At 39.6% G+C, this 27,529-nt stretch overlaps 1 pseudogene; it reads left to right on the top strand.

Moving 5' to 3' along the window:
• The first annotated feature begins 15,718 nt into the window (after window positions 1-15,718).
• On the top strand, window positions 15,719-15,842 carry LOC111826349 (annotated as a pseudogene).
• The last annotated feature ends 11,687 nt before the right edge of the window (window positions 15,843-27,529 follow it).

Here is a 27,529-nt window from a genome sequence, read left to right as displayed (position 1 = left end):
GGAATACTCTAATTCTACAAATTAGTCAGTGGAGATATTCCTTTGAGGCAAAGTATTCTGGAAAATTTTTCTATAGTCAGATTCAGAAATATGCCTTCAGGAAGACACAAATAAGATTCACAAGGCACATTGCTGGTCTTGCAAGTTCACTAATCTGATGGAAGAAATAGTTCACCCACTACCCGACCCTCCATTTGTAACCTTACACCTACTTCACTGCCCAAGGTCAGAATTCTTTGACCTAAGTTTTAAGTTGTGGTCAGCAAAGTCCCTTGGCCATCCTTGTGGCTGCCACTCCCCAGGAGTGAATTACTTCTTAGCTTCTGCCACTCGTTAGGCCTCCAGAGTCCATGGAGAACACTTCCTCCAGCCCTGGCTGCCCTGGCTCTCTGATCATAGGTATACACATAAGTCCCTGTCGGCTATGCTGGAACATTTACCACTGTGACTTTTTATATTAAATGACCTAGATTTTTATTTCTGAGCCACCAGAATCAAGGACATTGAACTATGTATCAACTTAGAGGCATCGGTAGTTGGTTTTTAGCTTGAGAGTTACTAAAAGATACACATCATATATCCAATAACTGTTTGTTTTTATTTTTATATCTGATCCCTAGAGGGAAAGCTGTAGCATTAGTGATGCCCAGAGCAAAGATCTGCAATAAAACGTTGAAGAGTGAGATTAGGCAGAGCCTGACAACCCAAAGGCTTTCTCTGAACACTTATCTTCAGAGAGCCATTTGGTTATTTGTAATGAAAAGCTTTCTTGCTCAGAAATATTATTTACTTATCCTTTGCTAATCACTGGGCTCCTCTCTCACTGAATTACTTGTAAGAAAGCGTGGAAAAATCCAGGTTTCTTTCCTCACTGCCTTCAGTACCAGACTTCCTTCAGCCCAGAATGCAAAGAGGGGGGAATGCTTCTGCTGAGCCCATTAAATAGTGGGGGCTCTCTCCCTAGAACAGACCCTACGTGCTGCCCTTGGTGAAGGACTTACACAATCTCCCTTTCTCTGCTCTACTTGGTTACAGAAGGATCCTCATGATAGGAACTGTGACACTTTCGAGTCCATTCTTTAGGCATAAGCATTTGGCATGAGGTTGGGCAGTCCTTTCCTTCAGGACTTCACAGATAAGTAGGTGTTCCTCTAGAATCTAGATAGAGGTAAAAATCATTTTGCCATTTTCCTTGTTTTTAGGAAAATCTAAGTATATTGCTTATTCGTGGTTATATTAGTAGTGCTTCTCGTGTAGCTTCATGCGCACAGAGCCATCATGCATGCTTATCTTTGAATGGTTTTCTTGAATGCAGGCCCACACTCCCTTTCTAAATATGTTTGTCTCCCCTGAGCTTTGGAAATGAATTGCACGAATTACATATCCACCAGCTTTCTATGTCTTGCAACACTTCCCATACGCAAAATTCAGAAGCTAACCAAACATAATTGTAAATTACAGGCATCTAAAACAGATCATTATCTTTCCAGAATTGAGTTCCTCTTGGGATACTATTTTTACCCAAATGGTTCACTGGAATGAATTTCCTCAAAAGAAAATGTGGTAACATCTTAATCCATTATTAACTCATTGCCTTTAACTTCAGCTTTGATTCTGAGCAGCAGTGAAACCAAAGATTAAGCATGTTATACTCTTGTCAGAAATACTTATAGCACAAAGGACCTGCTTAAAATTGTGAGAATGACACAAATCTCTTTGATTAAGATCCTAATCAAAATCAAAGAAAATCTTCCAGACAAAATGTCAGCAAGTATACTGAAAATATTTAATCAAATTTCCTAAAATAATAAGTCAACAAATTATATAACTTCTGTTTGCAGCCAAGATAGAATAACAGAGACCTAATTTACCCTCTTACCTCAAACAACAACAAGAGAAAATACATACTTTCTTAAAAAAGATTTTAAGACACTAGACGGGAGGAATGAGGCCAGTGAGCCCTGAGAGATGGAAAATAAACAAGGTGAGCCCAAAGATTGCTCCAGCACTGCCTTGAGCCAGTGGCCTGTCCCTCATGGAGTCTTTGTCTCTGCCTATCAATCTGCTCTGCTCTCCTTTCAAGGACTGTTGCCCCAGGACTTGAACTTGCATGGCACAAGGGGGGCACTGCAGCTCCAAGTAACCCATGACCTGGCTGTTCCTATAGCTAAGGACCCGTCTCTCTCTTTTCCACATTCCCCAAAGAGAAGTCTGTCAGACCTCATTCATCTTTTTGAGCTGGGCCACGTCCTGCTTGCCTTCACCCAATCAGCTGTGACTACAGGCTGCTGTGGGTAGGGCAGAGTCACTTAGCAAAGAGTGTTAGGCAGTCAAGAATTCCTCACAAAGAAGGAGCTGGAAAGAAGAGCAGGTGTATGCCAAGTAGTTGGAAAAGATAGAGAAAACTAAAGAGATGTGAGTATTCAATGTCTAGTTCCTAGAAGATAAAGATCCTCTTACTGGCCTCCCCTGCTAGTAAAAAAACCCAAAATGTTGTTTTAAAATTTTGATACTTAAATATCTGAACAGCCAGTTCCACACCCTGTGTGCCTTTGTGGTCCGTTCTTTGGCATGCTCTTCTTACGGAGATTGTCTATTCAGGGAATTCATGGCATAAATAAATGCATTCATAGAAAAGAACCACCCAAAACAAGCCCTGTATCTGTGCACTCCAGTTGGTCAGACCAAATTTGCGGAATTGCACTGTACCTGGGAAGCACCCTTAATGGGCAATTGGAAAAGTAGGCTGGATTAAGAGGAAGTCATGAGTTATAAGGGTAAGAAAACCGCATCTTATGGAATGATGAAAGAAACTAGGGATGTGTCACTAGAAAACATACATACATACATACAGAAATAAATAAATAAATAAATAAACGAACAAACAAACAAATAGGAGGCTATCGTACAGCCAGTCAGAAATATCTAAATGGGCTTTCAGGTAAAAAAGGCCACACTGAATCTGAGGATGATGATAGTAGAGGCAAAACCAACCTCATGGAATGTAAGTGATTGAAAAATCTCAACTCAATTTAATGAAGAAAAAACCAAACTCTAACAATTAGACAAGTATTATGTTAAAAAGGAAATGAGCCTTTTGGTGATCCACGGAATGCCTCTCTACTAAAATAGAAGGCTAGATTATAGCTATTACGTAGTGTGGCAACTGGAGAAAGAAAGAGACAACCCTGTAATTGCTTTTGCTTTTGTCACAGAGGTAATGACAAGCCAGCGTTTCTTGGATTGAAAGATATTTAGTACTAAATTCAGAGAGCCAATGTAGCTCTTGTTAGGGTCAGATATGAAATTTACACATAAGAAAAATAAATGAAAGAGAAATTATTTTTGTTCCCCCACTCCCTATCCTGCACCCCAAAGCAGTTGGAGCTTTTATTGTAGAGAGAAGTTAATGATAGAGAGGTAAAGACAAGCAAGTGATTCAATAACTGTGCTGGATTTTGCAGCATGGCCGACAGTGCAGAGGAACAGTTCAGAATTTTAAGTGACCCCAGTTCTGAAACCAGAGTGTCTTTTTCCTGATAGGGGCTGACCCAGTGTACTAGTAATGATATTGTGAGCATCATGAGCATTCTATCTAATTGATTCCTCAAATTAATCTATACTAATAAAAGGGTAATATGCTAGGTGTCTGGTCATCCATTCAACCAATCAAAGCGTGATATGCTAATTATATGCTAAGGCCACTCAACCGCTTGCTATTATGTGCACTGACCACCAGGGGGCAGACACTCTGATCAGTAGATTAGCTTGCTGATGGGGTCCAGCCAATTGGGACTGAGCGAGATGGGCTGGACACACCCTGGAGCCTTCCCATGGTCCCTCCCCAGCCCCAATTGTACACCAGTGGGGTCCCTCAGCCTGGCCTGTGCCCTCTCACAATCTGGGGCCCCTCAAGGTATGTCAGAGAGCCAGTTTCAGCCCAATCCCACTCAATGTAGGAGCTTCCCCCTGGTGGTCATTGCACTCCCACAGGGGGAGCACTGCTCAGCCAGAAGCCAGGCTCAAGGCTGGTGATCGCAGCAGCAGTGGCAGGAGCCTCTGCCGCCTCTGTGGCGGAGCTAAGAATGTCTCCCATGGGGAGCAGGCCTAAGCCATCAGTCATACATCCCCAGAGGGCTCCTGGACTGTGAAAGGGCGCAGACCGGGCTGAGAGACCTTGCACCCGAGTGCACGAATTTCGTGCACTGGGCCTCTAGTTTGAATATAAAAGGGAAAGGGGGAAGCATGAAGATGAAGGGATGAAAATGTATTCTGTGTATAGGCATCTTTACAATTAACTGTGAAAATCCTTGAGTAAAACCTACCTCAACCACATAGGAACCTCTGTGAAACCTGCACCCTCTTCCTTAACTCTGACAATGTGACACTCGCACCAGAAAGCTGCATCCTAACCCTATCACTTACTAACTGTAGGAGTCATTTACTTAGGTCTCCATGCCTCAGTTTCCTCTTCTGTAAAATGGAGGTGATAATGATGGCTTCTTCATTGCTTACTTGTAAGAATTAAAGTTTACTGTATATAAAACCCTCAACATTATTTCTCCCCCTTTACCATCCTAAACACATATTCCCCAGAAACTAGTATATAATCAAATTTGTTTCTTTTTCAATGAACAGTGAGTGTCCTTTTCAGAAATATTCTTTGGTAGTTAAGAATCTGAATCTATTTATTCCAGTATTTTTAAAATTTTCTTCAAATGTAGAAGAATAGCTGTTAATTTGGATATCTTTCAGAGTGATATTTTATTGGGCAGATTTAAACAAATCATTTTTACATTTTACAGCATTCTTTTAATTCTGAAAGTACCTGTTTGCTCCCAGATGAGTCCCTTTGTGGCAATTATTCAGCCTCTCATGGGGCTGAGAACACGATTTCAGCCTCTGTTACTGGAATCCTCTGTGATAGTGAAATCTGTCTATTGGCTACGTCTGTCTCCTAAGCTGAGTTTGGCAGGCACAAGTATCTGACAGACATGTGTTTTTCCATTGATAAGAAAGAGAAGTTTCCTGAGACATGTGTGCTCAACATCCATAGCAAGATTTTGAAAAGGCAGTGTTCTTTCCCTTATGCCCACGCACATACCACCAAGTAAGCTGGTATCATCAGCCCGCAAACAAACACCAGCAACTGAATCTCTGTACCTGGTGCTAGTAAGGCCCAGGCTCACACTGGGAACTGGTAATGCAGGGACTTGTAAAATAGTCATCAGCTCTGTTCACCTGCACTGACAGAGCCTCATCAGCACTTGCTACTAAAGACTATGTTTTTCCTCCCAATAATGTGGTGAACAAAATTATGAACACCTCGGATATCTGCACATAGATTAACTATCTGGAAAAAAGAAGAATTTTCACTGGAGGAAAGCTCAGAGAAAATTTATTTATGAACATGGAGGTAAGCTACGATTACATGACAATTTGTTATGGAATAAAATGATGTATTTTCTGACGTGTGGCGATAGAGGAAAAAAACGTATGATTCTGCCCCATTAGGTAAAAGAAGACTTAAATGTGTGATAATAGAAGAGAAAATTATATTGTATTCTTCAAACAGAAGACTCCAGTGTTCCCTCATGTCCCCAAATTGGAGGCAGGAACATCTAGCAGTGGTTCTCAACCTTCCTAATGCTGCGACCCTTTAATACAGTTCCTCATGTTGTGATCCAACCATAAAATTATTTTCATTGCTACTTCATAACTGTAATGTTGCTACTGTTATGAATCGTAATGTAAATATCTGATATGCAGGATGTATTTTCAGGGGGTGTGACCCACAAGTTGAGAACCGCTGATGAGAGCATAAAGACCACAGAACCTCTGAACTTATATCACTTCCAACTAAAAATATTCTCTACTAAAATAATGTTTTAAATATTGTGGGAGACAATTCCCCCCAGAAGTTATATTTTATTGCAGAATCATAGACACATTTATAAAAACTGTTCATACATAAGAAAGAACCATTTCATAATTTTGGAGAAAACATTGAATTATATTTTTCCTACAATGCACTACTAATATGTTAAAATTCATTCACGTTTTTCAGGGAATATAGGTAAACTGCTTTAAGAAATAAGCTGAGCCTTGGCCGGGGTGCTCAGCTGGTTGTAGTGTCATCCCTGTACATCAAAAGGTTGCGGGTTCCATTCCCAGTCAGGGCATAATCCTGGGTTTCAGGTTCAATCCCCGATTGGGGTACCTTTGGAAAGGCAACCAGTTGATGTTTCTCTCTCTTTCCATCTCTCTCTCTCTCTCTCTCTCTCTCTCTCTCTCTCTCTCTCTCTCAATCAATGGAAACATATTATCAGGTGAGGAAGGAAGGAAGGAAGGAAGGAAGGAAGGAAGGAAGGAAGGAAGGAAGGAAGGAAGGAAGGAAGGAAGGAGAGAGGGAGTGAAGGAGGGAGGGAGGGAGGGAGGGAGGGAGGGAGGGAGGGAGGGAGGGAGGGAGAGGGGAAGGGGAAGGAGAGGGGGAAGGAGAAGAGGAAGGGGAAGGGGAAGGGAGAAGCTGAAAGAATGTCTGGCAATATGACAGACGAGGGTGGTGGGACAAACCCTCCAATTCAAAACATGAAAATGCTGGGCAAAAATAATTTTTTTTAGAGAGAGAGCAAGTACCAAGCTCAAAATAAAGAAAAATCCGTAGGTACCATAAAGAAAGAAAGTGAAGCCAGAACTTCAATCTGTAGCAAAGGCCATAATGTCCATGGGTATTTTAATCTCCGGTTTAGACTTGAGGGACTAAAGGCTTAGGGGGAAAAACTTGATCATTTAGAGAAATGATGAATAAAAGGAGAGAATCAAGCATTTAAATTGCCTTTACAATGCCAACTATAACTCAGAGCAACCAAATGGTTTAATGAAGTGACGTTTCACTTGACAGAAATATCTTGCCTCATAAAAAATATGGAATGATAGAACTAGAATGTTTTTCAACCCCTAGTGAATGTAATAGATTGAGGGCTGCTAAAAATCATGCAAATTGGACTACACATTTACGTATGTCTGATAAAAATATATATTACACTATCTGTGAAGTAGACTTGACCCTTTAATAATGAAATTTTCACTTGATAGCATCTAATTCTAGGAAATACAGAGGAGATATGAACATGTTAAATGACATCATGAAGATATAATTATCAAAGTATTAAAAAAACTACAGTAACAAAGCATAACTAAACTTCATGAACAAACGAAGAGAGAGAAAAAGAATCTATAGATTAAGTGAAACTTATGAAATACCAAACAATTGCATTTATGGAGCTTATTTTTAATTTGTGCATTTGATTTACATCCCCCTAATAATTAGTGACGCTGAACATCTTCTCATATGCCTATTGGCCATCTATATATCTTAAATGGAAAAATTTATATTCCTATACTCTGTCTATTTTTGTTTTATTGGTTGCTGTTGTGTTCTTTACATATATTGGGATATTAACCCCTTATTAGAAGTACCTTTTTAAAGTATCTTCTCACATTCAGTTGGATACCTTTCTGCTTTATTTGCAGGTTTCCTTTACTATGCAGAACAATTTGATGTAGTCCCACTTGTTTATTTTTGCTTTTGTTTTCCTTGCCTTTGAAGGAAAATTCACCAAATTCCCCTAGGTCAAACTATACTACAAAGCTATAGTTGTCAAAATAAACTGACAAGCAAAATAGAACCAGAATCATGGATATGTGGAACAGACTGACAGTTCAGAGGGGAAAGGAGTGGGGCACGACTGGATAAAAGAAGGTGAAGAAAGTAGCCAAATGACATATAGATACACAGCCTATGGACACAGAAAACGGAGTGGTGAAGCAGGGGAATGGTGGCAGGGGCTGGGTGGGGGTGGCCAAAGGGGATAAATGAGGGACATCTGTAATAGTGTCAACAATAAAAAAATAGCAGACATATGAACCACTGGAACAGAATTGAGTACAGAAATAAACCCACATATATATGTAAAACTAATTCATGACCAAGGAGCCAAGAATATATGGAGAAAAAAGTCTGTTCAATAAATGGTGTTGGGAAAACTAGATAGCCAAATGCAAAAGAATGACACTATCTTACAACATACACAGAAGTTAATCAAAATGGATTAAAGACTTAAATGTGAGACCTGAAACAATAAAAGTGTTGTTTTAAGCTACCACATTTTGGGGTGGTTTGTTTTGCAGCAGTAGCTGATAGACTGGTGAACAATAACATAGATAATTGAAGACTGTAGATATGAGAATAATCTCTCCAGTTTCCAAATATACTTTAAGAGGAAATTAAACACATTAACTTTAAGTCCATATTACAAAGTTAATAACTACAACAAAATAAAGGACAATTAAAACTTTCAAACCAGTTTTTTAAGTCAGAGACAATAATTAAATAATAAAACTCAAATCAATTCAACAAAATCTATAAAAGAAGGAAAAAAGATAGAAACACAAAATAGACAAATAATAGTAATATATATAATCAGTAAAGTACATATAAACAGATTAAATTTATTTCTTTAAAAATGTATTTACAGATTATATATTCTTTAAAAAAAAGTACTGCTATGTATTATTTTAAAAATGTATCCCTAGACTTTATTTTTTTAAATTGTTTTATTGCTTAAAGTATTACAAAGAGTATTACATAGGTCTCCTTTTGTATCCCTAGACTTTAGAAAAAGAAATTAAAAATAAGAGGACGGGACTGCTACATCTAATTTTGATGAAAAATATACTACTATAAAAATGGCAATTTTCTTAATAAAATTTTCACATTCAATGTAATTTCAATCAAAATCTCAGCTGTATTTTTCATAAAGCTTGATAAGTCTATTCTAAAATTTATAGAGAATAAACAAGGCCCCAAATAGCAATGAGTATAATGACATAAAAGAATGAATTGAGCTGGCATGGTTCACGGATAGACAAGGAGACCAATGGAACAGAACAGAGAGCTCCCAAGGCTCATATAGAATTTGCTATATGAGAAAGTTGACATTATGTATCAGTGGCTGAAGCGTGGAATATCCAACCATGCTGAGACAGCATACATATAGGAGAAAATACAATGTAGTATAGGAACCTACCATGCTTAAATTAAAATCCACAGAGATTAAAGGCATAACTTTTTTTTAAGTTTTACTTTCCACATTTGTATGTAAATACAGGAAAATGTTTTAATGCTTTTCAGTAATTATTTATTTATTTAATAGGACAGGAAAAAATACAAACACAATGGGAAAGCTTAAATATAAAAATAGTAAAATATTTTAAAATGTCTAATTTTGAAGCCCCCACTTACAAAGTTAAAATAAAGCCCCATATTGGAAAAGATATCTCCAATACATATAACAAAAAAAGTATTGATACCAGGAATATACATAGAAGTACTACAGAAAAAAAGAAAGAAAAAGAACTCAATTATACAAACAAAAGCACCAGCAGAGCACCTATTAGCTAGATGTCAGACTCCATGTTCTGGTGTAAGGGTGACACAGAGGTACAGGACAGGGCCCTGACCATAAGAAACTTCTAACCACCTAGAGAAACAAGAAACAAACTGGTCTGGCTCTCTTTGTCAACAGGTTACATATGAGTCTATAAACTTGGCCAGCATGAATGAAAGCTTGAAGAAGAAAGAACAGAAGAGAAAGAGAGTATATACCAGCAAACATTCCTGGGAAGCAGAAGGTGGTATGTATGCAGATTAGAAAGAGTGCCATATTTTTTCCTGAAGATTTTCTGTTATGAAAAATTCTCCGCAAAAAAGAAAAATAGAAGTTGAAACTAACATTTCGGAGGTGGGGGAATGGCATAGTAACTTCAGATTCTTGATTTTCATAGACCAGTGGTCGGCAAACTCATTAGTCAACAGAGCCAAATATCAACAGTACAACGATTGAAATTTCTTTTGAGAGCCAAATGTTTAAAACTTAAACTATATAGGTAGGTACATTCTTATTAACTTAATTAGGGTACTCCTAAGGCTTAGGAAGAGCCACACTCAAGGGGCCAAAGAGCTGCATGTGGCTCGTGAGCTGCAGTTTGCCGACCATGGTCATAGACCAACCTGTGAACTTATAGATAAGATAAAGTTTGTTGCTGTTTGAAGTTACATCAGAAGTTACTTCAGGCCATGCTGCATGTTTAAAACCCACTGAAGCCAAAACCGGTTTGGCTCAGTGGATAGAGCATCGGCCTATGGACTCAAGGGTCCCGGGTTCGATTCCGGTCAAGGGCATGTACCTGGGTTGCGGGCACATCCCCAGTGGGAGATGTGCAGGAGGCAGCTGATCGATGTTTCTCTCGCATCGATGTTTCTAACTCTCTATCTCTCTCCCTTCCTCTCTGTAAAAAAAATCAATAAAATATATTTTAAAAAAATAAATAAAATAAAACCCACTGAAGTCCTCAGAAACACAAACCACTGACGTTTCAAGTAGAGCCTAGAATACTAATGACTCCGTGAGGAAATACCTAAAGTCAGTCCTGATTCAGACAGAGAAAATACACTGGGTGTCCCCCATGTTGGAGGTTTCCAAAATGGAAAGTGTCTTCTGTGGCGAAGGAGAACACGAGGAAGCAGCTGTGATCTCAGAGGGGCTCTGGAGCTGAGGAGTGGAAAGGTCGATGTGGCATTTCCCATCAAAACATTTCAAATCCTATCCTTTTGGTCCTACTGTGTTTTCATACTTTCCCTGCTTCCTTCCCCAGTGCCCTTCCTAGTATAAATGGCTACTTTTTTCACAGAACAAGGATCACAAGAACCCCAAGACCACATAAGCAAATAACAATAGTTGACTTATGATAAGGTATTCCAGATGTTCCTATTTCTTTGAATATCTTTCTATTGTAGCTTGACAAGAAATTGGCAACCAATGGTAATAAATGCTTTGATAATATCATTGTTTTACTGAAGTTTCTAACTATGTAGGAAAAGTTTCATTGGCTGAATAGTGGGCAAGTTGGCTAGAGACACCCAGTAAACATGAGGCAGTTCCCTTCCCCTGGAAGTTCATCTCAAATCCCCATGACATGGCCACACAGGGGTGACGGACCTTTCAGTTCTGGAATTATACCGAAGCTGATTACATCCTGGTCTATGTCCTCCCTTCAGACAACACATTTTCTCTAGTATGATCGTTCACAGCGGGGGCTCTCTCCTACCTGCATCACCAATCCATATGCTACATGCTATATTTTATGGGTAATCACTTTTACTTTTCACCCTGTGCTCTAATTTTCTGATTAAATATAAGTGTTCAAATAAGCAGGTATCCCAGAATAAATAAACATGCAATTCAGTGACTTGGGTAGTAATTTTACAGCAGATGGTAAAAGAAAAGTTAAAACTATAATTTCCCCTGTCTTTATAAACATTATTTCAGCTCTCATATTTGCCTGGAAAAGTTCAAGAAGAAAGAGGTGTTACTATCAATGAAATATAGACTCTCCTTTAAAAATTACCCAAATTAAAGTTTCATGGGAGAGAAATGCTCCTTTATCTGCTGCTTTTAAGCTAAGAACTTCTTTTGAGGAACATAGGCAATGATGAGATGACATGAAAGGAAAAAAAATTAAGAACCTTTCAAAGTAGTTTTCCAACTATATGAAATGCCATTGAACCCTCCACACATCCTCCTCTGCTCCTGCAGGCAAATTTTATGTAGAAAGTTTCAACAAGCAGAAGAGCAGTCACAGAGATAACACCGCAGTAAGATTTACCACAGTCGGTGCCTGTGTGACCCAGTTGAATGCATTGCACCCAAAGGGAGAAGGGGCAGGAATTCAACAGTTGTGAGTATCCATAGGGCCCTCATCCATCACCTTCCCTTCGGATGCTAAGCTCTGTCATATGCCCACTTCAGTTTTATGTAATTGAAAACAGTTTATGTTTTTCTCCCTCAGGCGAGAATCTTGATTCCACCCCCACACTCATTCTCCCAAGACAGAATTATATCTCAAGTCCTTATAAACCAAACCCCTCTATTCACCGCCTCAGGCATTTGAACGTGTAAAGCCAACTTCTGGGACTATTTCTGGAAATGCAAAATTTGTGTCCTTCCAACATAACCCAGTTATTATAACATACAATTTTGGAGGAAGTACCAGTTACTACATCTGTATTTACAATACCTTTCAACATTAGGTGCATATTTACTACATACTCTGAGTGCTAATGGAAATGTCTACTCTTATTAGTTATTGTGCTGATATTTTAATTGCATGTGTTACATAAATACTTCTGTTCAGATTAGCCGAATCTAGTATTGCTAGAATTCATTTTAAGCTTTTGCTGCAAGTTTTTTGTGTGTATTTAAATTGATTCAAAGAAGAAAAAAAAAGTCAGTAATTTATTTTTCCCCATCTCCCCAGCCACGATTGGAAGAGTTCCTACTATAATAGAAAAAAAAGAAAGAATTATTAGTGAAATAATGAATCACACCTTAACTGACCTGGCCTAATTATAATACATAATTACAGGCTGCTAGACAATTAGAACATTTTGTTTAAGTACCTAATGCCTCTCATGAGGTTTGATAAAAAGTACAGTATGTATTTCTTTCATAACCTATTATTATTAAGAAATGGGAAGAAAAACCTTTACAATAACTGCAGTGATGGCTACATCACAATCTTTAGGGCATCATCAAGCATCATGATGAATCTCACTCATTTTCCCTGCATTGTTGCTCAGATACACAGCATTTGCTTCTGATTGGATATCATACAGAGCCAGGTCCTCTCTGTTTAAGTGCAAGAGAAATGATGAGCTAATGTTACAAGGCAGAGTGCCTGCTCAGAGAAACTACTAATTATCAGCAGGGCAAGATGCTCTCCTGGGGACGGACAGCAAGGCAGCTGACTGGTGGGTATGCCCATCTCCTGGGTTTTCTGAGACTCTATTTTAGGAAAGATTTATCAGAACTAAAGAAGTCTAACAGAGAAGTGTGCATTGTAATTGAATTCACTGCCATTTAGGGCTACAGTTGATATAACTATGTAGGACCATTGTAAACCTTTCTGAATATTTTTCCAACTTTTACTTTAAACACGTCAGCCTACTTATGATTTTTAAAAGCTGAATTATTGAATGAAAATAAAATGCATAATGGCTATCTAAAAACAAAAATGAAGTTCAAGTTTTTTTCCTCTAGGGGTAATTGTTAAGTCTCTTGGTATATAATTTCATTGGGCAGATGCCTTTGTAACTTGAATGTGAAAGACAAGTGTGACCACTTGTGATATTCAGTTTTTAGGTGTCGTGCCTTCCTGTGAGAACAAATAATTAGTCTCACTAAAAGAGTAGAAAAAGAAATGGTATATAAATGATGATTTCAACAACAATGAAAAGAACTCATCAGTAGCAACCTTAAAAGAGGTGAGAGTTGGGATAAGGTGTTAAACTATGGTAAGGAAACTAGTTTTCAAGTAAATAAACTCAGAAATATTTTACCTTCAAATTTGCAAACAAGATATGTTAAGTAGCTATTAGCTTTTATATAATTTAATTTTATATATTTGAGTAAAATGGAATCTGATGTTACTTTAAGAACTTTTATTCTGATCCAGTTTGACCTATCTTGAATTTGTGAGGAAGTCTTGATTCTTTCTAGAATATTCTGGCATCTTCCATCAAATTGATTTACGCCCCTTTCCCTATAAGACATAAAAAGGTACATACAGGAACTCTGTATGCCTTATGGATCATCTTTAATCCCTAGTAAGTAGATGCTATCAGCAGACATAGTAAAAGAGTCTAAAAAGTATGAGGCAATAATATACTATTAAAAGTTATTAGCTAATTGCCAAGCTGGTGTTGTTCAGTGGTCGGGCATTGATCTATGAACCAGAAGGTCACAGTTCGATTCCTCGTCAAGGCACATGCCCTAGTTTCGGGATCCATCCCTAGTTGGGGGTGTGCAGGAGGCAGCCAGTCAATGATTCTCTCTCATCACTGATGTTTTGATCCCTCTCTCCCTCACCCTTACTCTCTCTGAAATCAATAAAAACATTAAAAAAACACATTATCAGCTACTTGTATTCTGGTTAGCCATATGAGTTAAGATCACAGTCTCATAACTCTAATATTCAAAATTCATAAGTTATAGATGCCTTTAGTTATAGGTGAATAACTTCTATGTGTGTATGCATGCATGCGAGGAGCACGAGAGAGAGAGGGCGGACTTGATTTATTAAGGAGCACATTTGCTTCAAATATCAGGATAAATTTCTAAAAAGCTTTGGTCACAACTCAAGAGGAAAAAGTGATATATACTGACTAGGGGAAGTTTTCACACAGAGAAGCCACATTTGTATGAGGGGTGCGAAGCTGAATATCTATTGTGCTGAAAACCTTAGAAAAATTATTAAATATCTATATTTATCCTAGACTATGCCAAAGGTGTATTTATAGATATCACAAAGCGTGGTGATATGAACAGTGTGATAGAGGACAGTACTGGCGTTTGGAAGATCCTGACAAGCTAGACTGACAGCTAGGACCATCAAGATTGCATTTAATAGGATTAAGTATAAATTTAAGCTTCCAGCTACACATGGTAAATTTGAACACCTCCCATTTCCATTTATTTTCATTCTTCCCCAAACTCCACATAATGACAGTTAAGAAGTTTTAAAAAGATACAAATCTACAAGGTCAAGGAAAATGGGAGACAAGATCACAACAGGTGAGAAATGGGGACAAAGTTTTGGAAGCAGAAAACCAGATGCAGGAGGAGTAGCTGGCTTAGTACAGCCAAAAACAGAAAATGGAACCGGTAAGAAAAAGTTTATTCACATCACAGAACTTCCCTGTTCCCCTCCCCAAAGGATGTGAATTTCCAGTTTAAAAGGAGATAAAGGATTTTAAAAGTCACTGTACTATAACACTTCTAAGTATTAGGGATAATGGAAAGATCTTAGGTGCTTCTATTGAAGGGTTAAAAAAAAAGATAGGTCAAATATATTAAGTACAAGAACAGCATCAGATTTCTTAATGGCAAATATGGAAGTTAAGAAGAAAATAGAGCAATGCTTTCAAAACTCTGAAGGAAACTATTCCAGTATAGAATAACATATCTCGGCAAAAAGTCAAATTATTAGTGGAATAAAGGCATTGCCAGATATGCAGTATCTCAAAATGTAACTTCTATTTTTAGGAAGCCACTAGAGAATATAATATTTCAAAGTGCAGGAGTAAATTAAGGGAAAAAAAACATGAAATTCAGGAGACAGGATGGTGGCAGAGAGATCTTTCTAGATGGTACAACATGTCTACAGATGGGATCAATACACACTGAAGTGGAAGAATCAGTTAACTCTAGGATCAGAGAGAGAAAACATGAGATCACTTGATGTCTGAATCTTCTAGAATCAGATTTTCAATACTAACAAAAAATTAAGATTTGAGTGTCAGGTAAGTAGGAAGCTACACAACCAATCAAAACCAGTGGCAATTATTAACTCCAGGGAAGGGAGAGGGATAGAGAGTTAGAAACATCGATAAGAGAGAAACATCGATCAGCTGCCTCCTGCACACCTCCTTCTGAGGATCAGCCATAACACTGTAAACAAAATATTGATTTTTTAAAAACGTTTTAGTTTTAGTAAGCACTATAATTGTAACATTATGTTCAGATTTAGCCAAACCCGTTTCGGCAAGAGACAGGCACATTTCTTAGCATGATCTGAAATCATGCCTTTGTTTAAAGGTTGTCCTATCTCTTTTTTATTTTTTAAATGTATCTTTCTTATGGGATAGAGTAACATTGCCATGATCTGAAGGAGGAGGATTTGTTTGTGTCCTCCTTCTATATGAAATTGCTAAACAACAACAAAAAAGAAATGTACCTTTATTGTTGAAAGTATTACAAATGTCTCCTTTCAAAATATCGATTTTAAAAACAAATTGATGAAAAGTTGTCAGTGCAATGAGCCTGGCAAGCCATGTTTCTTTCTCCCACCAGTGGCTGCATTACAGTAGTAAGTAGGCTTGTTTAGAAACAATGACGTAAGTCATAGTCCCATTAGCCATAATTGAAGGGGATGGACAATAAGTGAGCACCCTTAAGTCTACAAGTAGGCCTGGAGGAGTCTCTATTCCTACAAAAGGACAGAGAGGCACAGACCCTCTCAGTTGCCATAGCCCTCCCATCATTATGATGATGGTAAGTTAAGAATAGGATCTGAGCAGAAAACCTCATGAAGTCCAAACCCAAATTGGATTCAATTCATTGGCGGTGTGTTCTGTGTGAGGGAAATAAGACAATTGGGTTGATTTAGAAGCTGGCTAATTCATACAGTCAGTTATTTTTATTTATAGGCATATACTAAACAGTTTTCTAATTACTTCCATAACTTGAGATATTCTGAAATTGTTCACAGAATTCAAAGGGCCACTACTAAACTCTTACTATTTTGTCAGGCCCCACTGTACTTGACTTTAATGTACAAATAGATGTTTTTACAGGAAATGATGTGTTTCTATAAGACTTAGAAACTGAAAATGTAAGTAAAGGTTAAAAACAGGAAATAGTCAAATAGTTTGAAGTACACTTTTCCACAAGTTTTATCATCAGAAGACCATGCCTGGCATTTCTGGCGATCAGGCTCACAGAGTGGAAAACAGAACCCACATGGTATCTCCACACAGTGTTTACAGCCTCCACTGAGATCATAGCTGCTGACAAGTGAGCATGAAAAGGATGTCGTGATAAAATCATAAGGTTTTCAGTTAGGCTATGTCCGCCCCGGCAATTACCAGCTAAATAAGTTGATAATTAAAATAAAGTTGGATTTTCACTGCAGCCAATACAAAGGAATTTGAGCTTCAGACAGAGGACAATGGTAGATGTGAAACATTTCATCTCCATTGTTTATTCTCCATGACTGTGTGTTGAGGGGCCAGTCTTGATGAGCCTTTATAAGATATAGTGTGAGTTCCTTACTTTTATAAAAAAAAAATGTGGTGAAACATTTTAGTGAAGAAGGTCATATTGACCTACATCCAATTTTAGTGTTGTTTTCTTTCCATCAGAATATGACTGATCAGAGTTTCTATGCAACTTAGCATTTGGATAAAATGCTGGGTAAAATAACAACCTAACATTGTTAGCATTAGAAACACAAAGGTGAGAGCTTCGTAGTGAATTTATTATTTGAAAAGTTTTCCTCTAATATTAAAATTACTCAGACACAAAACTGTTTAATTGATTCAGAAAACTGGCACCAGACCTCATTATAATGGCCAGACCTTATTGTTTGCATATATAGTTTCACGAGTAATAAAAACATCTTTGAAAAGCCTCTGGCAGCGTTATCCTGATTTGCCTTTACAAACAGACAGGGCAAGAACCCATAATGCTTAAAAAGAATTTTTAAGCGTGTCACTTATTTTATTAAGTGCTTTATTGATATACTAGAGGCCCGGTGCATGAATTTGTGCACAGGTGGGGTCCCTTGGCCTGGCCAGCAATTGGGGCTGATGGGGGAGGAGTGGGGGTTGGCTGTGGGAGCACACTAACCACCAGGGGGAAGCTCCTGCATTGATTTGTCTTCCCCTTGGTGGTCAGTGTATGTCATAGTGACCCATCGTTCGGTTGTTCAGTTGCTAAGGCTTTTATATAGAGAGATAACTCATATACTATATAAATCACCCATGTAAAGTGTCAGTTCAATGGCTTGAGTATATTACCAGAGTTGTGCAACCATCACCCCTATCTAATTTTAGAACATTTTCTTCACGCTCAAAAAGAAACCCTATATTCAATAGCAGGGAAGAGTGGCAGACTTTTGGAGTTTTTTCTTCCCTTAAAAAAAGAAAAAAGGTGTAAATATTGCTTAGTTGTTTGGACAGAACAGCTTAATGCAGTTTTGGGGGTAGCTGAGATAGAAAGAAGATGGTGGAATATGATGCTAAAGGATTTTTCTCTCTCCTGAGAGAATGTCCTGAATAATTTATATTCACATACAGTACTAACATGTGTGTTGTGTGTATAAATCTAAAAAACATTGCACACATATATTTGATAACTCCTAGGATTATTCTTATAGCCCTGCCTTAAGGCCTGAGAAAGTCAAATAGCCGTATCATTGGGAAACATGGTTAATTTCTTTGCTGGTTATTAAATTTTCCCCTTGTTAGTGCTTGCAACGTTATTTAGTCAAGTCTTTTTCCATATCAAAATTCCTGTTTAGAGAAAAGAAATGGCATTTCTATTAAAATTGCCTCCATGAAGTAGTAATTTAAAGAGATTATAGCATTTGGATGTAATCGACACAAATACACATATTTTTCTTTATTCCCTATGAATGAGAATAGATGAAAATGTTTGATAGCTGTTAGGTATTCCTGATGATAACAATTTAAAACCTCTATAATTTTATAAAACACACTGCTTTAGAGAATTACAATTCTGCATGAAGTTAAGCAGTCTTACTTTGTAATTTTATATCTTTTCCCAACATTATGATAAGAAAGTTAAGCTTCCTGTCTGAACTCATTATAGTCAAACCCACATTTCAGGAAGTCAATCTATTATCGGCTTTGCCAGATGTTTCTTTAACTTGTGTGAGGTTGCTGCAACTAATTCGCTTCCTTTGAAGACACAAGACCTTTTCCGTTCCCTTTATGACTATTCTCAAGTTAAGAGAACAGCATTTGCCCCAAACCTAATTCATTTTTCTAAAATTACTGGTGAACATGTGTGTGTGCACTATTCTCTCATCTCCGGAAAAGTGTGTCACTGTAGCTTCCTTGGTCAGAAATGTCCTTGTTGCAAAAAGGAAATGTATTGTTTCTTTTAAAATATTGAGAATTCTGAAAATCCCCAAACCAACCTGGAGGTATTTTGCAAAAACCTCTATAACAATGTCAGCATGTATGAGAATTTATTAGGGGTTTTTATGACCTCTCATCCAAGGTCCCACCTGATTTTTTTTGCACTTCCTATTGCCAAATAAGAGTGCTGCAGATGTTCAGGGGACAATGCGGTGGTTATGCTTGCAATTTGTTTGTTGAATTTGCTTAATATTGCATGGTTTAGAGATTATGGAGAGTGAATAAAAACCACAGGCAGTAGGTCAGACCTGGGAAGACTGCCTTCTCTGCCAACCTTGTAACCAAGGTTAGGACTCAAGGGTTCCATGTGAAAGCACTTGTAAAATACTGCTTTACATCTTTGTCAACTGCAATATTTTTCATTTTCAACCTGTGTGTCTTATTCACTTAGGTGCTAAAAAGGTAACCCAGTAAATCATGGACTTAGTTTACTTCCTTCCATGGAGCTCTGCTGATATATCCCAGGTAGTCTCTGTCTACTAATCTCATTCCCCCCCAAAAAACTCCTTTTCTCCACTCTCCTTTTCCTAGCTTTCATGCTCAATCACTTTAAAGTACTAGAGTTTCTCCCATCTTTAACAGCTTTCATGAGACTCAAGGTAGGGGATGTTTTCTACATACTGAAGGGGAGATGATATTTCATATTTGATCAATTTATATAAGGACATAGCTAACATCATGGGAAAGAACACAATCTAGACATACACATCAGTTTAAATGCTATCCCTGTGAAAAATTCCATGAAACCTCAGTTTTCTTAGCCTCAAAATGGCAGCATCATGGCCACCTCAGAGGTCTGCAGTAAGAATGAGAAAGTATATGTAAAGTGCCCAGAGGAATGCCTGGAGTCCAACAAACACGGATAACAGGCTACTACATGCCAGGTGCTATAATGTCCCTGCTCTCCATGAGACCTGTTGTGAAGTAAAGATGCTGATGGAATGAGGTGAAAAACAGCTATATCATCTTTACATAAACTATTCTATCCTATTGACAAACCGTGTTGTCACAACAGCATCATAATGTTAGCCCTAATGGATGTCTAAGCAAATTGCCCTTGGGACAAGGCTGGAATCAAAACATACTCTTTGTAAAAAGAAATAATAATGTCGAGTCTGGGAAGCTTCAAATGGAAAGTTATTTTGGAGTTGAAGTTTATGGAGAAGTAGGGGACAGGCATTCTGGAAGCAGACACACCAGGAAAAGGCCCAGGGTGAGAGGTTTCATAGCCTGTGCAGACAACACTCAGAGTATTCTAAAATGACAGTATAGTACATAGCAGGAGGGGAAGCTGGAATAGCCAGGGACTCCGTTGTCAAGGGCTTTAGAGATAGATTGAAGAATTTGGAATTCAGCTATAACCCTTGGGGAACCACTGGTTACTTGTTAGGAGAAAAGCGGTGTGATGAGGTCTCTAGAATGGAATGTCTATTTGCAGTATAGAGAACAGAATGAATGGTGACTAGCCTGAGGAGAAAAGTCAAAAGAATATTGAAGAATAGAGAGAGATTATGATGACTGAGACTAGAGCAGGGCTAGTGGGACTAGAGAAAAAAGGAATTATTTGAGAGACATTTTGGGACATGCTTCATTAGAATACCTGGTCAAATGATCAGAGAAAAAATATATTTATCTTTTCACTATCACCATTCAAATATTTTGGAACAGTATTCTGAAGGGCTCTATGATGACACTCTCCCTCTGCTTATTTTTTTAAAAAATATATTTTATTGATTTTTTACAGAGAGGAAGGGAGAGGGATAGAGAGTTAGAAATATCGATGAGAGAGAAACATCGATCAGCTGCCTCCTGCACACCCCCCACTGGGGATGTGCCCGCAACCAACGTACATGCCCCTGACAGGAATCAAACCCGGGACCCTTCAGTCCGCAGGCCTACGCTCTATCCACTGAGCCAAACCGGTTACGGCACTCTGCTTATTTTTTGCTGGGGAAAGAAGAGCATTGGGGAGAAAGCAGGCAGAAAAATCTGTTTGTTCCTCTTTCTTCCCAACCAAGAACCCCTTCATCCTCACCTCTGGTTAAAGCTCTCGGTATATCATTGTTCTGACTTTCAGGAACTGCTCAAAGAGTAGAAACGGCTCTGACCAGTGTGGCTCAGTGGTTGAGCGTGCACCTATGAACCAGGAGGTCATGACTCAATTCCCAGTCAGGGCACATGTCCGGGTTGCAGGCTCAATCCCCAGTGGGAGGCTTGCAGGAGGCAGCCAATCAATTATTTTCTCTCAGTACTAATGTTTCTATCTCTCTCTCCTTCTTCCTTCCTTCCTCTCTGAAATCAATAAAAAATGTTTGTTTGTTTGTTTGTTATTTTTAAAAAGAGGAGAAAAGAATGCTTGGGGTGAGAAGGATGAGCAGGAGAACCAGGGAAGAGATAGTTCATAGCTTTGGGGACAACTGAATTGTACTCTGGGGACAGAGAATGGAGGCCAGGAGGCCTCTCCACCACTGGCATCTGTGTGACCTTGGACAAGCCACTCAATGTCTCAGAGCTTCAGCAGCAGCAACTGCAACAGGAAAAGTAACACCTACCCTGCTTGCCTAGTGGATGTGAGAAAGGAAATATAAAGAGCTAACATGTCAGAAAGTTCTTTGCTAGAGAGCTATGTGAATGTAAAGAATTATAATTCTTTACAGCGCCCCAGAGGAGACCCCTGCCAGGATCGGGGTTGTGGCTGACCTTCAAACTGTGGCAGCCCCTAGCCCGAGGAGGCCTCCTGGCCAAGGACGCCTGAGTCCTTTCTGGACCTAGGGTCAGGCTCTCCCCGTGAGGAAGCAAAAACAATAAAGTAAACAAGAGAATAAACCATGAGGGGTTCTATGAAGGAAGGTGATGTTGTACAATCATCAATAGGGGCACAGTGGGGTGGGGGATGGGAAGGTTGTTTTATAAAGGAGAATCAGGGAAAGTCTTCTAAGAAAATGACATTACACTGAGCCTTCAAGTGTTTGAGGGAGACAAAAACAGACAGGAGATGAGTATTCCAGGCAGAAGAATAGCAAGTAGGAAGGAGCCAAAGTGGCAAAGGGCGTGGAGGGTTTAAGACACTTGAAAGCCAGGGCAGCTGGAAAGCAGTGGGCAGGAGTGAGAGTCATACAGATGAAGCTGGAGGGACCTGGGTGCCAGACCACACAGGGCCAGTGGCATCAGAGTTTTAGACTAAATTCCAAGTTCACGGGAGGACACTGGAAGATTTCAAAGAACTGACCCGATCTGAGTTACAGACCTAACACTGTGTCTTACATATAACAAGCATAGAAGAAAGGAGTACATTTGAGTTCCATACATTTTACATTCAGATGTCTTTTATTTTTAAAGATGTGGCACAAATATTATGTGCCACATTTAAATAATTTACAATTTTGTTGGATGCTCTTAATTAATTATGAGATGCACTTATGGGCCACTGAACCCTAGGTCTGATGTATTGAACTCATTTTCATCAATCAGGTTAAAGTCTTCTAATTTCTAGGCTATGCACTTCATAGTTTACCCTAACATCTGGCTCAAAATAAATATCTCTTAGTGCCACAGCTTTTTGTCCCCTCTCTTCCTAGTATCTATTTTTTCCCCTCAAAATATGAGAAAGAGGATGAAGAGGAGGGGGGTTATTTTTCTGGTGAGCTGTTATCATTATACTGACCAATACTAAAAAGCGATTTTCTTTGCCAGCCTAATGTAGTTATCAATTCAGTTAACATGGGAAAAGAATATATGTCCTACTTTTCTCCCTCTCCCATTGATTCATATTTTTTACAATGTGAGGTACTTGTCTTCAGGCCCAGCTCCTCGGATTCCCGGGCCTGTGACAGGCTTTTGTTTGACTTGCAGAAACCATTGTCTGTGTTGTTGTATGGCAACCTGCTGTTTGGCTGGATTCCTGCTCATATCCATTCCTATTCTCCCATTTATTTCTATTTCCTTTCTTTTTCTCCCCTAGAGAATCAAGGGATATAACATTTGAGATGAAATTGTGTTAAGACAAAGTTTCCACATTCTGCAATAGTTCTTCCCTGTGAACTAACAGTGTTTCTGGATATATGCTCAGCATTGGGCCATCATTTTTTATTTTATAAGCCCTTGGGGAAAAATGGGCACTGTTTATTAGGGAATCTCTCCAGTGCTGGGCTCCTGGGACAGTGGTAAGATGAACAGGAGCCTCAGGTGGGCTGGGTGTCTTCTCATCTTCATCCAGCTGGTCTCAGAGGGAGACCATGTAATTAGGCTAAAGTGGGCACATAAAGATGTAAACTGTACAAGAACAAAACTGAGAGAGCAAGGGATCATTCATTTTGGATGCAAGCAGTAAGAACCAATTAACAGAATTTCACATGAGGAATTAAAAAATAGTTACAGCCATCAAAAGTGAAATCACCTAGCAATTTGCCCAAAATCTTCTTTGTGCCAGGTAAATGCCAACTAAACCAGCAGCTATGTAACAGTTTATAAAACATTTGTCATATATGTCATCACATTTAATTTTTATAACAACTCACATTCAGGGAAAATTAGAAATCTGTCAGGGTCAAATCAGTGGAGAAAGTTTGCATAATAGCGCTCACACTCTGGAATCCGACCAGTCTGGCTCTAGGATATGACGCTACCACTTACTTAGCTGTGTGACCTTGAACAAGGTATGTCATCTGCCAAAGCACTTGATTATTATCAAGAGTGGGATAATATTTTTTTCATCATAATTAGCTAGTTTATTAATATTGCTAATAGGAAAAGACCAGATATTATAAGCATGGTCACCTGAGCAGCCTCACCAGGAAGCTACAGCTTCACAATCCCCAGGGAACCACCAGTCCATTCCCTGCAGATCACTTGGGGGGTGGGGTTTGGGGGCTGGGGAACGAACAAAAAGGGAAATGGACACATGCACAGTGAAGTTGGGGTGATGCCTGTCCATCTAGCCTGGGGAACAATGGATTGTCTGGGCGTGGACCCCATCAGAAGCACACAAAATCTTGGAAAGTTAAAATCCCCAGACAAAGAGTTTCCTCTCTCTAGCTCCTGTTCTCTTGTGCCTGCTTGCTCTCACTCTGTGACCCACACTTGCCCGGGCACTTGATTGTTCTCTCTCCATAGCCATGTGTCCTTACCACATGCAATGGACAGCAGCTGGGAACACTAGCTAACCTAGCCAGATGCAGGACCGGACTGGCGATTAATATGGAACAGAAACTCTGGGCAGTGGCCTTCATCCTGGCCCTGCTGAAGACAAGATTGGACTTCTTCCATGGCAAGATGGATGGAGATGGGACCTGGGAGGGGAACCCCCTTAATTTTATATCATCAATAAAGCTTCCCACGAAACCCCATCCTCCTGTGGGGGCCCAAGAAATTCTCTTCTTACCCCCCAAGAACTCCACTTCCACAGATAGCAGTACCTGCTCCAGGGTTCTTAAGGAATAATCGAGATAATGCATGCAGAAAATTCACTATACTTTCTAGTACCCAGTAAACACATAAAAATTGTTATTATCAAAACCATAAAATAAAACTGGGATTGAAACCCCAAAGCCAACTTCACATCCCGTAATCTAACCCTTTGGAAGCTTGGAAGATTTTGTAAGTGGTCTTTCCCACATAGAGTGACTATTAACTGAGGTATATTTGACTGAACATTTCCCCCCACTTTGGGATTAGCTACCACATAATACAGCTCTGGCAGCCACTTTTCTTCTAGCCTTGTACCAAAAGGCTTAGTCATGTCTTTATGTACTCCTCGTCCTCATCCCCATCAAGAGCCTCCGTTCTGCATTAACTGAGCAGTGGCCTCTGCTGAAGTCTTTTATTAGAGGTGCTGCATTAAAGTAGAGTAATAGGGTCTACTTCAGAGAGCCCCACACCACCCCTCTGAACCTACCTACCAGAGAAGGGGTTTTGCTCCCATACCCGGCTATGCTTTATCCATTACTTAAGCAAGTGCTATGTTTCCCCTTCAATTTCCCCAGCCACCGTTTTCTGTGTAAAAACAGTATGTGTGAGTCCCACCTCTCTCTAGGGATATCGAAAGCAACCCTCTTCCAGAGAATACAAAGCTATGATCCACAGGGCTAATGCAGTCATGTAGTGTTTTGTTTGGTCTATATATTTAATTACAACACTAAGCCAGTCTATATAATAAAAGCCTAAGCGACCTTTACGGTGGAACGACTGGAACGACCGGTCGCTATCGTGGTCAGTGCGCTCCCACAGGGGAGCGTTGCTCAGCCAGAAGCCAGGCTCATGGCTGGCGAACACAGCTGCCATGGCGGAGCCTCTCCCGAATCCGTGGCAACAGGCGCAGCATGCCGGGATGAGCATGAGCAGCGCGGCACCCGGCCCGATGCAGGCTTTTGCCTGGCTGTCTGCCACTTGGCACACTGCTACATCCCCCGAGGGGTCCTGGACTGCGAGAGGGCACAGGCCTGGCTGAGGCATCCCCACCCCTCTCCCAGTACACGAATTTCATAAACTGGGCCTCTAGCATTTAGATAATCCTATTTCAATAAAAAAATTTCTAGCTTCTCTTGATCTATCAGAATATCTGGGCATACTCACATTCCCACACTGAAATGGGTTATGGTTGATTAGAAGCTACCCTCTTTGGTGGATCAAGTGCTCTCCAGTTTGCCATGGCCCCCACTGTCCTCTTTGTATTACATCTTATCCACTTCACTCATTTAGATGTTCTTTCTGTTTGCTAATCTTTCATTATTTTGTATTTTCTTTATAAGCTTTTAAAGATTGAGAGTCCTCACGAATACATTCTAATGCCTAGCACGTCACTGAGATCCCCTTGCAGTCACTGCTCTGTGGTAACCATGAAAACATCCAGTCCGTGTAATTGCCTGGGAACTCTGATCACGCCACCCTTCCTACTCCTCCATCTGCTCAGCCTTGAAAAGGAGCAGAGCCTTACTAGGCCCCATATGTCTTATTCGGGCCATTATCCAGTTTTAATTCCTGATCTTTAAAGTGGGTGTGTCGATACAGCCCATCCTTAGAACTCAACAACAGTTTCTTAACCAGTACCTCAGTTTTTTGTCATGTGCAGTTTAAAAGTTAAAATGTCTTTTCTCTACATTCTTGATAAACTTGTTGATTTACTGATGGTAGCCATTCTGACAGGTGTGAGGTGATATATCAGTGTGGTTTTAATTTGCATTTATCTGATAATTAGTGACATTGAGCATCTTTTCATATGGCATCTTCATGCACTGTTGGTGGGAATGCAGGTTGGTGCAGCCACTGTGCAAAACAGTATGGCGTTACCTCAAAAAAACTAAAAATGAGCCCAGCTGGTATGGCCCAGTGGTTGAGCGTCGACCCAACCACTCATGGTTCGATTCCCAGTCAGGGCACATGCCCGAGTTGTGGGCTTGGGGCATACAGAAGGCAGCCAATCAATAGTTCTCTCTCATCATTAATGTTTCTATCTCTCTCTCTCTCTCGCTTTTCCCTTCCTTAATAAAAGAAAATATTTTTTCAAAAACAGTCTTCTCTTTCACTACAGGGCCCCTTCTGCACACCTCCATCCCCACCACACTGTCATGTTTGCCATCCCCCAAAATAACATGTATTTTAACACTCACCTTTGTTCACATTCTTCCCACTGCTGCCTTTTTTATGCAGTGAAACTCCACGAACCTCCAAAATCTAGTTCAAAAGTTTCTTGGTACCCCCATTGAGTTTCAATTCAAATAACTACACTTCGCTAAATGAACAGAAATACATCCATTCCTCAACTACAGCACTTACCACATTATTACTAGTAACACGCATTATAATCTTTTCTAATCCATTGTGGATTTTTTAAAATATATTTTATTGCATTTTTTTTTTTACAGAGAGGAAGGGAAAGGATAGAGAGTTAGAAGCATCGATGAGAGAGAAACATCGATCAGCTGCCTCTTGCACACCCCCCATTGGGGATGTGCCTGCAACCAAGGTACATGTCCTTGACCGGAAGCGAACCTGGGACCCTTAAGTCCGCAGGCCGATGCTCTATCCGCTGAGCCAAACCAGTTAGGGCTCATTGTGGATTTTTTAAACCATATTTTGGCATCCTTGCTCTGAGCTACCAGCATACAGCCTGGCATTCAGGGGCTTCGTAAATGTTGATTAAGTCCCAAAATAACTGTCTGACTAAACATCTAGGCAGCAACGTAAGAGAAAATGTGGCTAATGTGGGAAATGCTAGGTAGTCCATCTGGATGAAACATGCATTAGTTATACTAAAGATTACTCCAAAACTCAGTAGCTTAAAACAATGAACATTTACTAACTTGCCAGGTCTATGAGTTGGGAAGTTAGAAATTGCCCAGCTGGGTCCTCTGGCTCAGGGTCTCTGCCAAAGCTTCAATCAAACAGAGGGCAGGGCTACACTCATCTCCAGAATGCCCTGGAGAAGAATTTGCTTCCAGCCTTACATACATGGCTATTGGCAGGACTCAGGTCCTCGCTGGCTACTTCCTCCTCAAGTGGGCCTCTCAATAAGAGTACTCATAAATGGTGGCTGGCTTCTCTTGGATGAGAGAGTGAGAAAGAGCACTCATGACAGAAGCCACGGGCATTCTTAAAATCTCAGAAGTGACATTCCTTTACTTTTGTCATATGCTATTCCTTAGACTCCAGTCAACAAATCCAGCCCACACTCAAGGGAAGAGATTATCC

This window comes from Myotis lucifugus, unplaced genomic scaffold (genome assembly GCF_000147115.1).
Source record: "Myotis lucifugus unplaced genomic scaffold, Myoluc2.0 scaffold_70, whole genome shotgun sequence".
NCBI lineage: Eukaryota > Metazoa > Chordata > Mammalia > Chiroptera > Vespertilionidae > Myotis > Myotis lucifugus.
The sequence above is the reverse complement of the archived record's forward strand: the minus strand, read 5'-3'. Positions and strand labels throughout refer to the sequence as shown.